This window comes from Triturus cristatus, chromosome 10, assembly GCF_964204655.1.
Source record: "Triturus cristatus chromosome 10, aTriCri1.1, whole genome shotgun sequence".
Classification (NCBI taxonomy): Eukaryota; Metazoa; Chordata; class Amphibia; order Caudata; family Salamandridae; genus Triturus; species Triturus cristatus.
Genome location: NC_140593.1, coordinates 7,976,651 through 7,990,775, shown reverse-complemented (window position 1 = coordinate 7,990,775; position 14,125 = coordinate 7,976,651). Strand labels below are relative to the sequence as shown.

At 39.2% G+C, this 14,125-nt stretch overlaps 1 long non-coding RNA gene across 2 annotated transcripts in view; it reads right to left on the bottom strand.

Annotated features, from left to right (window-relative positions):
• Positions 1-14,125, bottom strand: part of LOC146788716 (uncharacterized) — a 255,871-nt gene that overhangs the window by 91,923 nt on the left and 149,823 nt on the right. The window contains exon 3 of one of the 2 annotated variants that reach the window (XR_014969969.1): positions 1,502-1,659. The exons of the other annotated variant lie outside the window; for it this stretch is intronic. This is a non-coding gene — a long non-coding RNA (uncharacterized LOC146788716). The remainder of the gene's footprint in view (positions 1-1,501; positions 1,660-14,125) is intronic. 2 annotated transcript variants of the gene reach the window in all.

Sequence of the window (14,125 nt, the reverse complement as noted above, 5' to 3'; positions counted from 1 at the left end):
TTACCAGTTTTGGGCTCCATACGTACTATGGTCTGGAACGGATGAACACATTGAATGAGTATAGACTCATATGTATTTAATTCAGAAAGTTCAGCAGGAATAGCATCCAATTCTAAATTATTATGTACAGCTCTGGTCGGCATTCTATTTTCCTCTAACTTGTTGTAGCAGTATTTACAAATACGCTGATCTTCACCCAATTCAAAACAATTTTCAAGAAATATATATGTTGCAAAATCCATCCACTTATAATTATCTTCATTTTCACTCTTTCTGTAGAGATCAACATTCCTAGTTTGTTTTCTATAATGAGTTCTGCGGCAACAAATACAAGTAACATTTGGTCTTTCATTAGAGACTATTGCAAATTTTGTTATGTGATCATTAAATGTCTTACTTACACAAGGTTCTACATTCTCTTCCACTTCTGCCTCATTTACTGTGTCCTTCTCTGCACTGTTTTGTTCAGGACCAAAGTAACAAAACTGAATTTCATCAACAACCTTCTCTACATCTGATACCGTTCCTCGGAACAGAGCCCTATTCAATTCATTTAACTTTATTGCTGGACTTTTGGCAAAATACAACCGTCTCACAAACTTTCTCATTTCAGTATGATGAACAGCCAGCATCCTAAAATGATGGAAAACACTATTGCACACTTTTCTAGATAGACAAGCAAGAGAATGACCCTGCAAACCAGTATTCTCTCTCACTCTGCATGGATCCAGACTTTGAAGCACCTTAATCTTTTGTTTTACACTTTTTTTACTATATTCTCTTAGAAACTCTCGAAATCTGTCAATAGATTCCTGACGCACAGTGCAAATACTACTACAATTCCAAGTGTACACTGGGGCTTTAGGACGTCTCCCCATTGCCTCATCTGCCATCACTTGTACCTCATCTCTTGGAACCATTATCTCCTTCTCCATTATGCAACCATTTTTTACTTCGTATGAACGACCTCTGGTGTCAACTGCATGCAGCAAACTATTACTTTGAAAATAGCTCTCTTCATTAAAAAAAGGTTCACTACTTGAGCTATGCATCCACTTTCCTAAAAACACTTTACAAAAATTTGTTCTGTTCACTACTCTTTTGCTTTTGCTTTGTGATTTCAGTACATTAACCATTTTATCTAATGTACGCATCCTATTCAAAATTAATATGAATAGTTTCCTTTTTAATTCTAATGCTTTTGCTGCAATGGCTTCAATTTCTTTTTTTCTCTTGTAATATTTAGCCTTTTGCTTATATTTCTTTATATCCTTTATCAAATTGGACATAACTCTTCTCTGAAACATTTTTCTACGTATCTCTTTAAATGCTGTTTTTCTGTTTATGTTAAACTTTTCAATTGCAGAAGGTATATTTGCATTAACTAAATCCTCAATTTTTTGCTGTTCTGTAGGTTTTTTTACATTTTTCCGACAACAGACATTTTGTACATTTTTCTTTGTTTTGAATAATTTGTTTATAAATTGTTTTTTTTGCTTACCAGAAGATTTTTTCTTTTTCCCTACATCAGCATCTTCTACAAACTTTGGTCCTCCAGTTGTCTTCAAATATAGTTTTTTTTTTAGCGTTTTTTGAACTCGAGATTTTGTAGGCATCTTAAATTTTGTTCACTGTTCTTCAGCAATACCTGCAAAAAAACTAAAAAAAAAATCCTTTATTGTATTTAAATATATTACTACATTTCTTTTCACAATAGTCACAAAACGAAATTTCTTTGCCAATTTGAATGCACACAAACTCCTCTTTTTTTTTGGGCAAGTGAAAATCTGTATAACAAACTGTCACATTATGAAACCAAGCTGTTTTTTTTTCAGACCACCACCGTGTGTATTCTCTGTGACTGCCTACACTCCAGCAGGGGCAACCAGCCTTAGTGATGCTGAATGTATTTGCATTACAGACTTAAACCTGAAAACCCCACTCGCTTCTAATTACTGTGCATGACTATACATGGCAAGCACATGGGTGTGTGCTAAACCTCTGCTTCTTCCCCCAAAAATTCGCTCCTCTTTTCCATCTACTGCAACTGTGAAATCACCAGAGCAAGACGCAATACATTTCTGCCTATAATTCTTCTATGCACACAGAGTCATGTTTTCACATTAGTGCCAAAACGAAATTTCTTTGCCAATTTGAAAGCACACTTACTGCTCTTTTTTTTTCGGGCCAAGTGAAAATCTCTTTTTACACTTTGAAATCACTTTTACAGACTGACACATTCTGAAACCTTTTTTTTAAAATTTATTTAAATGCACATGTCCAAGTTGTTTTTTTTTCAGACCACCACCGTGTGTATTCTCTGTGACTGCCTACACTCCAGCAGGGGCAACCAGCCTTAGTGATGCTGAATGTATTTGCATTACAGACTTAAACCTGAAAACCCCACTCGCTTCTAATTACTGTGCATGACTATACATGGCAAGCACATGGGTGTGTGCTAAACCTCTGCTTCTTCCCCCAAAAATTCGCTCCTCTTTTCCATCTACTGCAACTGTGAAATCACCAGAGCAAGACGCAATACATTTCTGCCTATAATTCTTCTATGCACACAGAGTCATGTTTTCACATTAGTGCCAAAACGAAATTTCTTTGCCAATTTGAAAGCACACTTACTGCTCTTTTTTTTTCGGGCCAAGTGAAAATCTCTTTTTACACTTTGAAATCACTTTTACAGACTGACACATTCTGAAACCTTTTTTTTAAAATTTATTTAAATGCACATGTCCAAGCTGTTTTTTTTTCAGACCACCACCGTGTGTATTCTCTGTGACTGCCTACACTCCAGCAGGGGCAACCAGCCTTAGTGATGCTGAATGTATTTGCATTACAGACTTAAACCTGAAAACCCCACTCGCTTCTAATTACTGTGCATGACTATACATGGCAAGCACATGGGTGTGTGCTAAACCTCTGCTTCTTCCCCCAAAAATTCGCTCCTCTTTTCCATCTACTGCAACTGTGAAATCACCAGAGCAAGACGCAATACATTTCTGCCTATAATTCCTCTATGCACACAGAGTCATGTTTTCACATTAGTGCCAAAACGAAATTTCTTTGCCAATTTGAAAGCACACTTACTGCTCTTTTTTTTTCGGGCCAAGTGAAAATCTCTTTTTACACTTTGAAATCACTTTTACAGACTGACACATTCTGAAACCTTTTTTTTAAAATTTATTTAAATGCACATGTCCAAGTTGTTGTTTTTTCAGACCACCACCGTGTGTATTCTCTGTGACTGCCTACACTCCAGCAGGGGCAACCAGCCTTAGTGATGCTGAATGTATTTGCATTACAGACTTAAACCTGAAAACCCCACTCGCTTCTAATTACTGTGCATGACTATACATGGCAAGCACATGGGTGTGTGCTAAACCTCTGCTTCTTCCCCCAAAAATTCGCTCCTCTTTTCCATCTACTGCAACTGTGAAATCACCAGAGCAAGACGCAATACATTTCTGCCTATAATTCTTCTATGCACACAGAGTCATGTTTTCACATTAGTGCCAAAACGAAATTTCTTTGCCAATTTGAAAGCACACTTACTGCTCTTTTTTTTTCGGGCCAAGTGAAAATCTCTTTTTACACTTTGAAATCACTTTTACAGACTGACACATTCTGAAACCTTTTTTTTTTAATTTATTTAAATGCACATGTCCAAGCTGTTTTTTTTTCAGACCACCACCGTGTGTATTCTCTGTGACTGCCTACACTCCAGCAGGGGCAACCAGCCTTAGTGATGCTGAATGTATTTGCATTACAGACTTAAACCTGAAAACCCCACTCGCTTCTAATTACTGTGCATGACTATACATGGCAAGCACATGGGTGTGTGCTAAACCTCTGCTTCTTCCCCCAAAAATTCGCTCCTCTTTTCCATCTACTGCAACTGTGAAATCACCAGAGCAAGACGCAATACATTTCTGCCTATAATTCTTCTATGCACACAGAGTCATGTTTTCACATTAGTGCCAAAACGAAATTTCTTTGCCAATTTGAAAGCACACTTACTGCTCTTTTTTTTTCGGGCCAAGTGAAAATCTCTTTTTACACTTTGAAATCACTTTTACAGACTGACACATTCTGAAACCTTTTTTTTTAAATTTATTTAAATGCACATGTCCAAGCTGTTTTTTTTTCAGACCACCACCGTGTGTATTCTCTGTGACTGCCTACACTCCAGCAGGGGCAACCAGCCTTAGTGATGCTGAATGTATTTGCATTACAGACTTAAACCTGAAAACCCCACTCGCTTCTAATTACTGTGCATGACTATACATGGCAAGCACATGGGTGTGTGCTAAACCTCTGCTTCTTCCCCCAAAAATTCGCTCCTCTTTTCCATCTACTGCAACTGTGAAATCACCAGAGCAAGACGCAATACATTTCTGCCTATAATTCTTCTATGCACACAGAGTCATGTTTTCACATTAGTGCCAAAACGAAATTTCTTTGCCAATTTGAAAGCACACTTACTGCTCTTTTTTTTTCGGGGGCAAGTGTATATCTCTTTTTTCAATTTGAAATCACTTTTACAGACTGACACATTATGTAACTACAACAAAAACAATTCCCATTTCTATTATTCATTTCTTAAGTTACCACATACATCCCCTCTCAAACTGTAAACTCACCTTTTAAATTAGTTAGTTGTGAAAGAAATGTGGCACTCAAACAGCAGATTATCAGAGCCAGGATCTCTGTTGTGTTCACCTCTCTCCTCTCAGCAGAACCAGATAATGGCAAACTTTCCCTCTATTTTTCCACACATATACATGTAAGTTTCAAATCTCAGTGCTTCCCCCTTTTTTTTCACATGTAATCACACATTTCTATTGGTTGAAAACCAACCCTTTTCCAACAGTACCCTTCCCCCAACTTGACTTCTGCCTAGTACCCTTCCCCCAACTTGACTTCTGCCTGCTACCATAGCAACAGCTCATGGAACACTGCTGTGTGCAGTTAGGTCAGAAGTTCGACACACAATGTTTCAATTCCACAGAGCAAGAGTGCTTGACTTTTCAAACCTAACAGCAAATCCAAAGTACTGTTCTTTGGTTACACATTTTTTTGTACCAATAAAAAACATGTTTCTATTAATTTTCACATACAGCCTAGTTTTTATTCTGGAATGGTATGAAACAGCCAATCAGTTCTTTTTGTTTTAAAAAAATATGTATGCCTCCATTTCCAAACTGTCTTTCTTTTCATATTGCCATTCTACTGAAAGACACCTCCTGAGTGCATCCAGTTCTCCTTTGAAGATGTTCACAGTGTGGATTGTAGGGCACAGCTATGTCTTCTGGAGTGAAAAGTTTGCAGAGAAAACAGATATGGTGAGAGACCTTGCTTTGCCAAATGTAGACATTAAATGGATTGGTCAGAGAGGGTTAAAGTGGCACCAATTGATGCCATTGGTGAAATCCTTCATTCAAATCCAACACCCTGACCTCATAATAGTGCACTGTGGTGGCAATGACCTAGGCACTTTGACTGGGGTAGGTCTGGAAATGCTTATGAAGGACACCTTTGCACAACTGTTTACACTTTTCCCTAAAACTGCCTTTGTGTTTTCCAACATATGCCAAAGGCAAAAATGGAACTGGTCCAATCATTTCTGTCCACAGATTGACAAAGCAAGAAAGCACGTCAACAAATCTGTTTCTGCTTTCCTCCGTGACTATGGGTGCCATTTACCACAACAACTTGCGTTACAACATGCAAGACATTTATAGAGGAGATGGTGTGCACTTCAATGATGAAGGGAACAGAGTCTTCCTCTTGAACCTTAGACTCTGCATCGGTACTTACTTGTAGGTACCACTAAAAAAATGACTCCATAAACACAACAGCTCTTTTTAGAGCTCCCTAATTTCTAAACTCTTAAATCTGATTTTCATTTATTTATAATTTTTTTTTTTTACCGTACGCTTACCGTAAGCGTACCCCGTGATTTTTTTTAAAATCAATTAATGTTTTTTTTGTACTTTTCTGTCCTTCTTTGACCCCCTTACAAATGTTAGGGGGTCTGTAACTCTCCTCATTGCCCCCTTTTCTTCTTTTCACTCTTTTTTTTTTCAGAGTGAAACAGAAAATGGCGGCCGCCGCTTCCTGGTTTCGGCCGATTCGAATGTTTACTAAGATCTAAGAGCCAATCAGAATCGCGCTCGCGCACGCCACCGTACGCTTACCGTAAGCGTACCCCGTGTTTTTTTAAAAAATCAATTAATGTTTTTTTTGTACTTTTCTGTCCTTCTTTGACCCCCTTACAAATGTTAGGGGGTCTGTAACTCTCCTCATTGCCCCCTTTTCTTCTTTTCACTCTTTTTTTTTTCAGAGTGAAACAGAAAATGGCGGCCGCCGCTTCCTGGTTTCGGCTGATTCGAATGTTTACTAAGATCTAAGAGCCAATCAGAATCGCGCTCGCGCACGCCACCGTACGCTTACCGTAAGCGTATGGTAAGCGTACCGTAAGCTGGCTCAGATATATATATTGATTTAAAGGCTATTTTCTCAGAATCTACTGAACAGATTTACACCAAACCTACAAAAGGCACTTCCTTGACCTAGGGACTACCTCTCTGCCAAATTTTGAGTAATTCTGTTCAGCCGTTCGGGCTGTAGCTCGTTCTAAAGGTCCTATGGAAAAATGCATGGGAAAAACGCGTTTTGGGACCCCCCTTTTATCTCAGCCCCCGCTTGACGGATCCCCCCGAGACTTTCAGGGTAGGAGCGGAGCGTAGCGCCCCACCTATTTTGAGAAATTCGCGAGGATTCATCGACCGGCGCCAAAGTTATTCAAAATAGAATGTTGAGGTTTTCCTATGGAAACGTGGTCCTAACTATAACTACCTACTGGCGACCGCCAGTAGGTAATATATTTATATATATATTTATATATATATTTATATATATATTTATATATATATTTATATATATATATATATTTATATATATTACCTTCTGGCGGTCGCCAGTAGGTAGTTATAGTTAGGACCACGTTTCCATAGGAAATCCGCAACATTCTATTTTGAATAACTTTGGCGCCGGTCGACGAATCCTCGCGAATTTCTCAAAATAGGTGGGCGCTACGCTCCGCTCCTATCCTGAAAGTCTCGGGGGGATTCGTCAAGCGGGGGCTGAGATAAAAGGGGGGTCCCAAAACGCGTTTTTCCCATGCATTTTTCCATAGGACCTTTAGACAGGGCTACAGCCCGAACGGCTGAACAGAATTACTAGAAATTTGGCAGAGAGGTAGTCCTCAGGTCAAGGAAGTGCCTTTTGTAGGTTTGGTGTAAATCTGTTCAGTAGATTCTGAGAAAATAGCCTTTAAATCAATATATATATCTGAGCCAGCTTACGGTACGCTTACGGTACGCGTACGGTGGCGTGCGCGAGCGCGATTCTGATTGGCTCTTAGATCTTAGTAAACATTCGAATCGGCCGAAACCAGGAAGCGGCGGCCGCCATTTTGTGTGTTTCACTCAGAAAAAAAAGAGTGATAACAAGAAAAGGGGGCAAGGAGGAGAGTTACAGACCCCCTTACATTTGTGAGGGGGTCAAAGAAGGACAGAAAAGTACAACGAAAACATTTATTGATTTTAAAAAAAATCACGGGGTACGCGTATGGTAAGCGTACGGTAACAAAAAAATAAATAAAAGAAATGAAATGCAGATTTAAGAGTTTAGATATTAGGGGGCTCTAAAAAGAGCCGTTGTGTTTATGAAGTTATTTTTTAGTGGTACCTACAAGTAAGTACCGATGCAGAGTCTAAGGTTCAAGAGGAAGACTCTGTTCCCTTCATCATTGAAGTGCCCACCATCTCCTCTATAAATGTCTTGCATGTCATAACGCAAGTTGTTGTGGTAAATGGAACCCATACCATAGTCACGGAGGAAAGCAGAAACAGATTTGTTGACGTGCTTTCTTGCTTTGTCAGTCTGCGGACAGAAATGATTGGACCAGTTCCATTTTTGCCTTTGGCATATGTTGGAAAACACAAAGGCAGTTTTAGGGAAAAGTGAAAACAGTTGTGCAAAGGTGTCCTTCATAAGCATTTCCAGACCTACCCCAGTCAAAGTGCCTAGGTCATTGCCACCACAGTGCACTATTATGAGGTCAGGGTGTTGGATTTGCATGAAGGATTTCACCAATGGCATCAATTGGTGCCACTTTAACCCTCTCTGACCAATCCATTTAATGTCTACATTTGGCAAAGCAAGGTCTCTCACAATACCTGTTTTCTCTGCAAACTTTTCACTCCAGAAGACATAGCTGTGCCCTACAATCCACACTGTGAACATCTTCAAAGGAGAACTGGATGCACTCAGGAGGTGTAATTCAGTAGAATGGTAACAAGAAATGAAAGACAGTTTGGAAATGGAGGCATACATATTTTTTTCATAAAAAAAAGAACTGATTGGCTGTTTCATACCATTCTACACTAAAAACTAGGCTGTATGTGTAAATTTATAGAAGCATGTTTTGTATTGGTACAGAAAAATGTGTTACCAAAGAACAGTACTATGGATTTGCTGTAAGGTTTGAAAAGTCAAGCACTCTTGCTCTGTGGAATTGAAACATTGTTTGGCGAACTTCTGACCTAACTCCACACAGCAGTGTTCCATGAGCTGTTGCTATGGTAGCAGGCAGAAGTCAAGTTGGGGGAAGGGTACTAGGCAGAAGTCAAGTTGGGGGAAGGGTACTTTTGGAAAAGGGTTGGGTTTTCAACCAATAGAAATGTGTGATTACATTTGAAAAAAAGGGGGAAGCACTGAGATTTGAAACTTACATGTATATGTGTGGAAAAATAGAGGGAAACTTTGCCATTATCTGGTTCTGCTGAGAGGAGAGAGGTGTAGAGAACAGAGATCCTGGCTCTGATAATCTGCTGTTTGAGTGCCACATTTCTTTCACAACTAACTAATTTTAAAGGTGAGTTTAGAGTTTGAGAGGAGATGTATATGGTAAATTAAGAAATGAATAATAGAAATGTAATTCTTTTTGTTGAAGTTGTGTTTATTATTTTCTGTTTTGGGAGAAATTTAAATGTGAGGAACATGTAAAATAATATGGACTATGTTTTCACGATAAATTAAGGTGTATTGGTATAAAAAAAGAATAGTTTAAGGGTTTGAGGTTGGACTCAGTAATGCAAATACATTCAGCATCACTAAGGCTGGTTGCCCTTGCTGGAATGTAGGCAGTCACCCAGGTTACACATGTTGGGAAATATAGGCAGAGATTTATTGTGTACAACTCTGGTAATTTTATATTTGCATTAGTAGGAAAAAGGGGGAGCGATTTTTTGGTGCAGAAGCAGACTCTTAGCACACACCCAGCTGCTTTCCATGTATAATCATGCACAGTATTTACAAGCGAGTGGGGTTTGAGGTTTCAGTCTGTAATGCAAATACATTCAGCATCACTAAGGCTGGTTGCCCTTGCTGGTATGTAGGCAGTCACCCAGGATACACATGGTGGTGGTCTGAAAAAGCAGTCTGGACATGGGCTTTTTAAAAAATCTGAAAAGTGGATTCATAATGTGTCAGTCTGTAAAAGTGATTATCACTTGCCAAAAAAAAAGAGCAGTAAGTGTGCTTTCAAATTGGCAAAGAAATTTTGTTTTGTGACTAATGTGAAAACATGACTCTGTGTGCAAATAGGAATTACAGGCAGAGATTTATTGCGTTTTGCTCTGGTGATTTCACAGTTGCATTAGTAGGAAAAAGGGGGAGCGATTTTTTGGTGCAGAAGCAGACTCTTAGCACACACCCAGCTGCTTTCCATGTAGAATCATGCACAGTATTCACAAGCGAGTGGGGTTTGAGGTTTCAGTCTGTAATGCAAATACATTCAGCATCACTAAGGCTGGTTGCCCTTGCTGGAGTGTAGGCAGTCACCCAGGATACACATGGTGGTGGTCTGAAAAAGCAGTCTGGACAGGGGCTTTTTAAAAAATCTGAAAAGTGGATTCATAATGTGTCAGTCTGTAAAAGTGATTATCACTTGCCAAAAAAAAAGAGCAGTAAGTGTGCTTTCAAATTGGCAAAGAAATTTCGTTTTGTGACTAATGTGAAAACATGACTCTGTGTGCAAATAGGAATTACAGGCAGAGATTTATTGCGTTTTGCTCTGGTGATTTCACAGTTGCATTAGTAGGAAAAAGGGGGAGCGATTTTTTGGTGCAGAAGCAGACTCTTAGCACACACCCAGCTGCTTTCCATGTATAATCATGCACAGTATTTACAAGCGAGTGGGGTTTGAGGTTTCAGTCTGTAATGCAAATACATTCAGCATCACTAAGGCTGTTTGCCCTTGCTGGTATGTAGGCAGTCACCCAGGATACACATGGTGGTGGTCTGAAAAAGCAGTCTGGACATGGGCTTTTTAAAAAATCTGAAAAGTGGATTCATAATGTGTCAGTCTGTAAAAGTGATTATCACTTGCCAAAAAAAAAGATAAGTAAGTGTGCTTTCAAATTGGCAAAGAAATTTAGTTTTGTGACTAATGTGAAAACATGACTCTGTGTGCAAATAGGAATTACAGGCAGAGATTTATTGCGTTTTGCTCTGGTGATTTCACAGTTGCATTAGTAGGAAAAAGGGGGAGCCATTTTTTGGTGCAGAAGCAGACTCTTAGCACACACCCAGCTGCTTTCCATGTAGAATCATGCACAGTATTTACAAGCGAGTGGGGTTTGAGGTTTCAGTCTGTAATGCAAATACATTCAGCATCACTAAGGCTGGTTGCCCTTGCTGGTATGTAGGCAGTCACCCAGGATACACATGGTGGTGGTCTGAAAAAGCAGTCTGGACATGGGCTTTTTAAAAAATCTGAAAAGTGGATTCATAATGTGTCAGTCTGTAAAAGTGATTATCACTTGCCAAAAAAAAAGAGCAGTAAGTGTGCTTTCAAATTGGCAAAGAAATTTTGTTTTGTGACTAATGTGAAAACATGACTCTGTGTGCAAATAGGAATTACAGGCAGAGATTTATTGCGTTTTGCTCTGGTGATTTCACAGTTGCATTAGTAGGAAAAAGGGGGAGCGATTTTTTGGTGCAGAAGCAGACTCTTAGCACACACCCAGCTGCTTTCCATGTAGAATCATGCACAGTATTTACAAGCGAGTGGGGTTTGAGGTTTCAGTCTGTAATGCAAATACATTCAGCATCACTAAGGCTGGTTGCCCTTGCTGGAGTGTAGGCAGTCACCCAGGATACACATGGTGGTGGTCTGAAAAAGCAGTCTGGACATGGGCTTTTTAAAAAATCTGAAAAGTGGATTCATAATGTGTCAGTCTGTAAAAGTGATTATCACTTGCCAAAAAAAAAGAGCAGTAAGTGTGCTTTCAAATTGGCAAAGAAATTTTGTTTTGTGACTAATGTGAAAACATGACTCTGTGTGCAAATAGGAATTACAGGCAGAGATTTATTGCGTTTTGCTCTGGTGATTTCACAGTTGCATTAGTAGGAAAAAGGGGGAGCGATTTTTTGGTGCAGAAGCAGACTCTTAGCACACACCCAGCTGCTTTCCATGTAGAATCATGCACAGTATTTACAAGCGAGTGGGGTTTGAGGTTTCAGTCTGTAATGCAAATACATTCAGCATCACTAAGGTTGTTTGCCCTTGCTGGTATGTAGGCAGTCACCCAGGATACACATGGTGGTGGTCTGAAAAAGCAGTCTGGACATGGGCTTTTTAAAAAATCTGAAAAGTGGATTCATAATGTGTCAGTCTGTAAAAGTGATTATCACTTGCCAAAAAAAAAGATAAGTAAGTGTGCTTTCAAATTGGCAAAGAAATTTCGTTTTGTGACTAATGTGAAAACATGACTCTGTGTGCAAATAGGAATTACAGGCAGAGATTTATTGTGTTTTGCTCTGGTGATTTCACAGTTGCATTAGTAGGAAAAAGGGGGAGCCATTTTTTGGTGCAGAAGCAGACTCTTAGCACACACCCAGCTGCTTTCCATGTAGAATCATGCACAGTATTTACAAGCGAGTGGGGTTTGAGGTTTCAGTCTGTAATGCAAATACATTCAGCATCACTAAGGCTGGTTGCCCTTGCTGGAGTGTAGGCAGTCACCCAGGATACACATGGTGGTGGTCTGAAAAAGCAGTCTGGACAGGGGCTTTTTAAAAAATCTGAAAAGTGGATTCATAATGTGTCAGTCTGTAAAAGTGATTATCACTTGCCAAAAAAAAAGAGCAGTAAGTGTGCTTTCAAATTGGCAAAGAAATTTCGTTTTGTGACTAATGTGAAAACATGACTCTGTGTGCAAATAGGAATTACAGGCAGAGATTTATTGCGTTTTGCTCTGGTGATTTCACAGTTGCATTAGTAGGAAAAAGGGGGAGCGATTTTTTGGTGCAGAAGCAGACTCTTAGCACACACCCAGCTGCTTTCCATGTAGAATCATGCACAGTATTTACAAGCGAGTGGGGTTTGAGGTTTCAGTCTGTAATGCAAATACATTCAGCATCACTAAGGCTGGTTGCCCTTGCTGGAGTGTAGGCAGTCACCCAGGATACACATGGTGGTGGTCTGAAAAAGCAGTCTGGACATGGGCTTTTTAAAAAATCTGAAAAGTGGATTCATAATGTGTCAGTCTGTAAAAGTGATTATCACTTGCCAAAAAAAAAGAGCAGTAAGTGTGCTTTCAAATTGGCAAAGAAATTTTGTTTTGTGACTAATGTGAAAAGATGACTCTGTGTGCAAATAGGAATTACAGGCAGAGATTTATTGCGTTTTGCTCTGGTGATTTCACAGTTGCATTAGTAGGAAAAAGGGGGAGCGATTTTTTGGTGCAGAAGCAGACTCTTAGCACACACCCAGCTGCTTTCCATGTAGAATCATGCACAGTATTCACAAGCGAGTGGGGTTTGAGGTTTCAGTCTGTAATGCAAATACATTCAGCATCACTAAGGCTGGTTGCCCTTGCTGGAGTGTAGGCAGTCACCCAGGATACACATGGTGGTGGTCTGAAAAAGCAGTCTGGACATGGGCTTTTTAAAAAATCTGAAAAGTGGATTCATAATGTGTCAGTCTGTAAAAGTGATTATCACTTGCCAAAAAAAAAGAGCAGTAAGTGTGCTTTCAAATTGGCAAAGAAATTTTGTTTTGTGACTAATGTGAAAACATGACTCTGTGTGCAAATAGGAATTACAGGCAGAGATTTATTGCGTTTTGCTCTGGTGATTTCACAGTTGCATTAGTAGGAAAAAGGGGGAGCGATTTTTTGGTGCAGAAGCAGACTCTTAGCACACACCCAGCTGCTTTCCATGTAGAATCATGCACAGTATTCACAAGCGAGTGGGGTTTGAGTTTTCAGTCTGTAATGCAAATACATTCAGCATCACTAAGGCTGGTTGCCCTTGCTGGAGTGTAGGCAGTCACCCAGGATACACATGGTGGTGGTCTGAAAAAGCAGTCTGGACATGGGCTTTTTAAAAAATCTGAAAAGTGGATTCATAATGTGTCAGTCTGTAAAAGTGATTATCACTTGCCAAAAAAAAAGAGCAGTAAGTGTGCTTTCAAATTGGCAAAGAAATTTCGTTTTGTGACTAATGTGAAAACATGACTCTGTGTGCATATAGGAATTACAGGCAGAGATGTCATGATTGAGATAGATAATTTTCGAAAACTAGAACCATTTGTAATGCAATTAAAAAAAAATTTAAATGAATAAATATTTTTTTGAGTGGGTATGGTAAGTCAAAAATATCATGGTCGCTTTTTTCCACTTCTCCACAATCACATTTTCAGTTTTTAATTGTAGTCTCTCAAGGACCTTGTAATGTGATAATTGATTTTTAGTGTTTTTAAAAAAAAAAAAAAAATTACGCGGACCGTATGCGTACGGTAAAAAAAAAAAAAAAAAAGTTTTTAAAAACATATATAAAAAAAAGATGAAAGATAAGGTTGGCTCTTAAAAGAGCCGTTGTGTTCATGCAGGGACAGAGGAAAGAAAGATTGGGAAAATTAGTCTCTGCGACAAGTGTGCTGATCTATTTTGTTGTTCACTAGGGAAACACTGGTCTCCCTATGACAAATTAGATCATGACAAGAGGCGCATCGAATATCAACCCTCAGAAATCGAGGGTT